General features: G+C 43.2%; 2 non-coding genes across 2 annotated transcripts; both read left to right on the top strand.

The window, feature by feature from the left end:
• The first annotated feature begins 3,464 nt into the window (after positions 1 to 3,464).
• LOC133667779 (small subunit ribosomal RNA) lies at positions 3,465 to 5,383 on the top strand. The gene has a single exon (XR_009833382.1). It is a non-coding gene; the product is annotated as a small subunit ribosomal RNA (ribosomal RNA).
• A 1,544-nt stretch (positions 5,384 to 6,927) lies between these two features.
• LOC133667744 (5.8S ribosomal RNA) lies at positions 6,928 to 7,082 on the top strand. The gene has a single exon (XR_009833347.1). It is a non-coding gene; the product is annotated as a 5.8S ribosomal RNA (ribosomal RNA).
• Positions 7,083 to 7,500: the final 418 nt, after the last annotated feature.

The following is a 7,500-nucleotide window of genomic DNA, read 5'->3' as shown; positions in this document are numbered from 1 at the left end:
ATACGCGTAAGACGGGCGAACCGACATGACCGGGGACTTTGCGCGTACGATCGAGCTATGGTCGAACCGACGTGACTCGGGTGTTTTTCTCTTAATTTCTCGAAAAATGACCTTATAACTGGTATGTTTTTTTCATTAATCAATCTATATTTATCCTTCGCAATTTTTATATTGTTAATTTTTTCTGTTCTTTCATCAGAAATTGATTTTTCGTAACTTTTCTTATCGAGAAAAAAAAATTTAATTTTTTTGAAAAAATATAATATTGACCTTTCATTTATACCGTCATGTTAATATAAATTATAATTTTTTTACCGGGAACTCTGAACGATATATATATAGAACGGGCGAACCGACATGACCGGGGACTTTGCGCCATACGCGTAGGACGGGCGAACCGACATGACCGGGGACTTTGCGCTATACGCGCAGGACGGGCGAACCGACATGACCGGGGACTTTGCGCCATACGCGTAAGACGGGCGAACCGACATGACCGGGGACTTTGCGCGTACGATCGAGCTATGGTCGAACCGACGTGACTCGGGTGTTTTTCTCTTAATTTCTCGAAAAATGACCTTATAACTGGTATGTTTTTTTCATTAATCAATCTATATTTATCCTTCGCAATTTTTTATATTGTTAATTTTTTCTGTTCTTTCATCAGAAATTGATTTTTCGTAACTTTTCTTATCGAGAAAAAAAAATTTAATTTTTTGAAAAAATATAATATTGACCTTTCATTTATACCGTCATGTTAATATAAATTATAATTTTTTTACCGGGGAACTCTGAACGATATATATATAGAACGGGCGAACCGACATGACCGGGGACTTTGCGCCATACGCGTAGGACGGGCGAACCGACATGACCGGGGACTTTGCGCTATACGCGCAGGACGGGCGAACCGACATGACCGGGGACTTTGCGCCATACGCGTAAGACGGGCGAACCGACATGACCGGGGACTTTGCGCGTACGATCGAGCTATGGTCGAACCGACGTGACTCGGGTGTTTTTCTCTTAATTTCTCGAAAAATGACCTTATAACTGGTATGTTTTTTTCATTAATCAATCTATATTTATCCTTCGCAATTTTTATATTGTTAATTTTTTCTGTTCTTTCATCAGAAATTGATTTTTCGTAACTTTTCTTATCGAGAAAAAAAAAAATTTAATTTTTTGAAAAAAAATAATATTGACCTTTCATTTATACCGTCATGTTAATATAAATTATAATTTTTTTACCGGGAACTCTGAACGATATATATATAGAACGGGCGAACCGACATGACCGGGGACTTTGCGCCATACGCGTAGGACGGGCGAACCGACATGACCGGGGACTTTGCGCTATACGCGCAGGACGGGCGAACCGACATGACCGGGGACTTTGCGCCATACGCGTAAGACGGGCGAACCGACATGACCGGGGACTTTGCGCGTACGATCGAGCTATGGTCGAACCGACGTGACTCGGGTGTTTTTTTCTTAATTTCTCGAAAAATGACCTTATAACTGGTATGTTTTTTTCATTAATCAATCTATATTTATCCTTCGCAATTTTTTATATTGTTAATTTTTTCTGTTCTTTCATCAGAAATTGATTTTTCGTAACTTTTCTTATCGAGAAAAAAAAAAATTTAATTTTTTTGAAAAAATATAATATTGACCTTTCATTTATACCGTCATGTTAATATAAATTATAATTTTTTTACCGGGAACTCTGAACGATATATATATATAGAACGGGCGAACCGACATGACCGGGGACTTTGCGCCATACGCGTAGGACGGGCGAACCGACATGACCGGGGACTTTGCGCTATACGCGCAGGACGGGCGAACCGACATGACCGGGAACTTTGCGCTATACGCGCAGGACGGGCGAACCGACATGACCGGGGACTTTGCGCCATACGCGTAAGACGGGCGAACCGACATGACCGGGGACTTTGCGCGTACGATCGAGCTATGGTCGAACCGACGTGACTCGGGTGTTTTTCTCTTAATTTCTCGAAAAATAACCTTATAACTGGTATGTTTTTCTTTCATTAATCAATTTATATTTATCCTTCGCAATTTTTTATATTGTTAATTTTTTCTGTTCTTTCATCAAAAATTGATTTTTCGTAACTTTTCTTATCGAGAAAAAAAAAATTTAATTTTGTGAAAAAATATAATATTGACCTTTCATTTATACCGTCATGTTAATATACTTATAATTTTTTCTTCCGGGGTACTCTGAGCGATATATATAGAACGGGCGAACCGACATGACCGGGGACTTTGCGCGTACGGTCGGGCGAACCGACATAACTCGGGCATTTTTTCTTAATTTCTCGAAAAATAACGTTATAACTGGTATGTTTTTTTCATTAATCAATTTATATTTATCCTTTGCAATTTTTATATTGTTAATTTTTTTTGTTCCTTTATTAAAAATTAATTTTTCGTAACTTTTCTTATCGAGAAAAAAAAAATTTAATTTTTTGAAAAAATCTATTATTGACCTTTCATTTATACCATCCTGTTAATATATTTGTAATTTTTTTTACCAATTTGTATAATGATAATGATCATCGATCGAAGTCTAAGTTCCAGCGTACCCTCCGCTCGGTCTGTCGCTACGGCGGTTTTGCACCATAAGCGGCCGTGCATTAGCCCGGTCGGCGCCGACATGGTGGCCGGCCGTTCGGTTACTGTAAGAGAAGCGACGGTCCGGTGCGGCCGGGCGGAGCAGCGTCGGGCGCGTGTCCGTTCTACGATCTCGGTCGAGATACGGTACACCGCTCCTCGGGAAATACTTTCTCGACTGTTTCTGTCAGTTCTTACCGATCTTTCTCCACACTGCATAGCCGCGAGTCGGTGTCTATGACCGAATGGCTCTTGAGCGGCAAAGCGACCTATAGGGGGACGCTGGTGACCTGTATGTATGGCTTTTGCCATGTGTACTTGTACGACTGAGCATCAACTTTTAGCCTCGAGCGATCGGGCCTTTCTAACACCTAAGGATATATAAATCCCTAGGGCGTACGGGCGTGTCGAATAGTTCTTGGTGGCTTGCAATACGACACGTTTCGTATGATGAGCTTTGAGTTTGTAAAAGTGAGAGAAAAGAAACGACGTGCGATGTTATTGTAACACCACGTTGTTAAATAAAACACAATATTATATTATAATTTTTATATATATGATATTGTGAAGTATGATTCTTGAAATTGTGAATGAACAGGGCATATTGTGGAAGTGCTGATATTACATTGGGATATGCCTCAGCGTGAATTTATATTACGCGCTTTATGAAATTAAATTTTTTCAAAAGGTTACCAAATGTTTAGCATGCTTGATACGTGCTCGAATATTTATAAAGACCTATTGTAGTCGATCGGTGAGGGGCACCGACGACGAAAAATATATATATGTCAAAATTGGCAAAATATATTAATAATAAACTAAGATCCCTGGTTGATCCTGCCAGTAGTCATATGCTTGTCTCAAAGATTAAGCCATGCATGTCTCAGTACATGCCGAATTAAGGTGAAACCGCGAATGGCTCATTAAATCAGTTATGGTTCATTAGATCGTGGACACATTTACTTGGATAACTGTGGTAATTCTAGAGCTAATACATGCAAACAGAATTCCTCTCAGAGATGGGAGGAATGCTTTTATTAGATCAAAACCAATCGGTGGCGGACGGCTCGTCCGTTCGTCCATCGTTTGTTTTGGTGACTCTGAATAACTTTGTGCTGATCGCATGGTCATCTAGCACCGGCGACGCATCTTTCAAATGTCTGCCTTATCAACTGTCGATGGTAGGTTCTGCGCCTACCATGGTTGTAACTGGTAACGGGGAATCAGGGTTCGATTCCGGAGAGGGAGCCTGAGAAACAGCTACCACATCCAAGGAAGGCAGCAGGCGCGCAAATTACCCACTCCCGGCACGGGGAGGTAGTGACGAAAAATAACGATACGGGACTCATCCGAGGCCCCGTAATCGGAATAAGTACACTTTAAATCCTTTAACGAGGACCAATTGGAGGGCAAGTCTGGTGCCAGCAGCCGCGGTAATTCCAGCTCAATAGCGTATATTAAAGTTGTTGCGGTTAAAAAGCTCGTAGTTGAATCTGTGTGTCACAGTGTCGGTTCACCGCTCGCGGTGTTTAACTGGCATTATGTGGTACGTCCTATCGGTGGGCTTAGCTCCTTGCGGGCGGTCCAACTAATATCCCATCGCGGTGCTCTTCACTGAGTGTCGAGGTGGGCCGATACGTTACTTTGAAAAAATTAGAGTGCTTAAAGCAGGCTACCTTTGCCTGAATACTGTGTGCATGGAATAATGGAATAGGACCTCGGTTCTATTTTGTTGGTTTTCGGAACCCCGAGGTAATGATTAATAGGGACAGATGGGGGCATTCGTATTGCGACGTTAGAGGTGAAATTCTTGGATCGTCGCAAGACGGACAGAAGCGAAAGCATTTGCCAAAAATGTTTTCATTAATCAAGAACGAAAGTTAGAGGTTCGAAGGCGATCAGATACCGCCCTAGTTCTAACCATAAACGATGCCAGCCAGCGATCCGCCGAAGTTCCTCCGATGACTCGGCGGGCAGCTTCCGGAAACCAAAGCTTTTGGGTTCCGGGGGAAGTATGGTTGCAAAGCTGAAACTTAAAGGAATTGACGGAAGGGCACCACCAGGAGTGGAGCCTGCGGCTTAATTTGACTCAACACGGGAAACCTCACCAGGCCCGGACACCGGAAGGATTGACAGATTGATAGCTCTTTCTTGATTCGGTGGGTGGTGGTGCATGGCCGTTCTTAGTTGGTGGAGCGATTTGTCTGGTTAATTCCGATAACGAACGAGACTCTAGCCTGCTAAATAGACGTAACTTATGGTATCTCGAAGGCCCTCGGCTTCGGTCGGTGGGTTTTACTACCAACGTACAAACAAATCTTCTTAGAGGAACAGGCGGCTTCTAGCCGCACGAGATTGAGCAATAACAGGTCTGTGATGCCCTTAGATGTTCTGGGCCGCACGCGCGCTACACTGAAGGAATCAGCGTGTTTTCCCTGGCCGAAAGGCCCGGGTAACCCGCTGAACCTCCTTCGTGCTAGGGATTGGGGCTTGCAATTATTCCCCATGAACGAGGAATTCCCAGTAAGCGCGAGTCATAAGCTCGCGTTGATTACGTCCCTGCCCTTTGTACACACCGCCCGTCGCTACTACCGATTGAATGATTTAGTGAGGTCTTCGGACTGGTGCGCGGCCAATGTCTCGGCATTGCCGATGTTACCGGGAAGATGACCAAACTTGATCATTTAGAGGAAGTAAAAGTCGTAACAAGGTTTCCGTAGGTGAACCTGCGGAAGGATCATTAACGAATGAAACATACAAAAAGAGAATGCGTAACAAAAAAGAGATAAACAAGGAGAAGGATAAAATGGAATTTCGATTCCATTACCAAATACCAAAATGTACTTTGTACATCGAACGAATAATGAAATCACGGAACGATGGCTTACGTGAGGAGGGAAGAAAAAGAAATCCCTTCCGTCCGTTGTATCCGTTGATTTCGATCATTTTCGAATTTTTTTCTTACCAGACACGAAAATTCGACACGAAGAGAGGAATAACGATAAATAAGCTCGAAGAGACGCTTGCGTGAAGGTCTATTTATCGAATAAACGGACCCGCCGTCTCGACGAGATGAATGTCGTTATGGTACGCAAAAAAGATACAAAGGGACGCTTGCGTGAGATCGTCGTCGTCGTGTGTGCGTTTACGGATGCATATACGGACGCGATCCGCCGTCTCGATGATGTATATTTTTAATAAAGATTTATAAAGGTACGGTTTGCACGTACGTGTACGTATCACGTATGTATATGCATAATGGTATATACAAAATGATAAAAAAGAAAAAAAAAGCGCTTGCGTGAGGTCGAATTTTTAAATGACCCGCCGCTTTAATAACATTACGTCCCTACTGAAATATATTGAAAACACAAAAATAAAATGACAAATGGCTTGACAACACAATAAGGCGCTTGCGTGAGGTCTTTTTTAAATAGACCCGCCGTCTTTATGAACGTATATGCGTGCGTTGCGTATGTGTATGTATATAGATACGTGCAAGAAAAGTACCAAATTCACATTTCTGTACCTCCTTTCTCTTTTTTTATTTTCGTTGCCTGAGCTCCCGTTATAAAACGGGAGATGGACGAGACCGCACACCAAGACTTTGGGATCGAACGAAGCTGTCGAGATAATGATAATCGAAAAAGCGGTAAGGACAAGTAGCGCGTCGATAGTAAAACGAAATCGAAGGATGGACGAGCCGCCGTCGAACTTTGTTTCGCGACGTTCTCTTCGATGGATACCAGTTCGACCTCTTTTCTCTTATACGCTATAATCATTCTCGAATCGTGCTTCCTACCCATGGGTGGATGGTGTGATGGTCGTCGTCGTTGTAAGCTTTAAACCGACGAAACCAAGAACGGCGAAACCAAGATGCATCGCGTCGACGTGAGCCCGATTTTATCGCTTCTTATTTAAAAGTTGAAACGTTGTTCGTTCAGAGGGGATATCGAATTATGTTCGGTTATACAGAGAGGCCATCGTGTCGTGAGTCGGACACCCGTACCGTTAGCGGATATTCGCTTCGGAAATTGGGAGGTAAGACCGCTCGAGGCCAACCGAAATTCGTATCCCATCGAATTTTATCGAGAATGCAATATATACCTGAACGAATTATAGTTTTCAATATCGAATTTTTTTAAGCGTATGGGCTCTGCGACCATGCTTCGAAGAAGAGTCGTTCTCTCCAGGTTGAGCGACGGTTTAAAAAAAAAAAGAAAGGATTCAGTATCAGGGTATCCTCGTCGTTTCCTTAATATAAAAAATAAAAAAGAAAAATACGATTACCCTGAACGGTGGATCACTTGGCTCGTGGGTCGATGAAGAACGCAGCTAATTGCGCGTCAACGTGTGAACTGCAGGACACATGAACATCGACATTTCGAACGCACATTGCGGTCCACGGATACAATTCCTGGACCACGCCTGGCTGAGGGTCGTTCACGTAACCCAAATACTGCTTGCGTTGCGTATCGTTACTCTTCGTACATTTGATCCTTTTTTTCTCTCTTTTTTGTAATCCCCGCCGTCGTTCTTTAAAATCGAACGTTTCCGAGTCGGGTGTCAAAAATCGAGGAAAGGACAAGTTACAAGGAGGAAGATGCGCGACGTACGAGCGATTGTTGGACGTTCGTTGGCGTTCGTCGCGGTCGTGACCGAGACTACAGAATCGAAATGCATGTGCTAGCGTGTGGTATGTAACAATGAAAAATGTCACGGACCTGCGTGAGTGTTCTCGGTGTCGTGAGTCGTCCGTTTTACGTAACGGATGACCGCCCGTGTTTCACCGCTTCGTGCTCGTTTTCAACGTTATTTCGTACCCGCCACTGCTTCGATTCGTCCGTCTTTGGATCACGA

The sequence above is a fragment of the Apis cerana genome, unplaced genomic scaffold (assembly GCF_029169275.1).
Source record: "Apis cerana isolate GH-2021 unplaced genomic scaffold, AcerK_1.0 scaffold3_AcerK, whole genome shotgun sequence".
Taxonomy (NCBI): domain Eukaryota; kingdom Metazoa; phylum Arthropoda; class Insecta; order Hymenoptera; family Apidae; genus Apis; species Apis cerana.
Note: the sequence above shows the minus strand (reverse complement) of the source record. Positions and strands in the feature narration are given on the sequence as shown.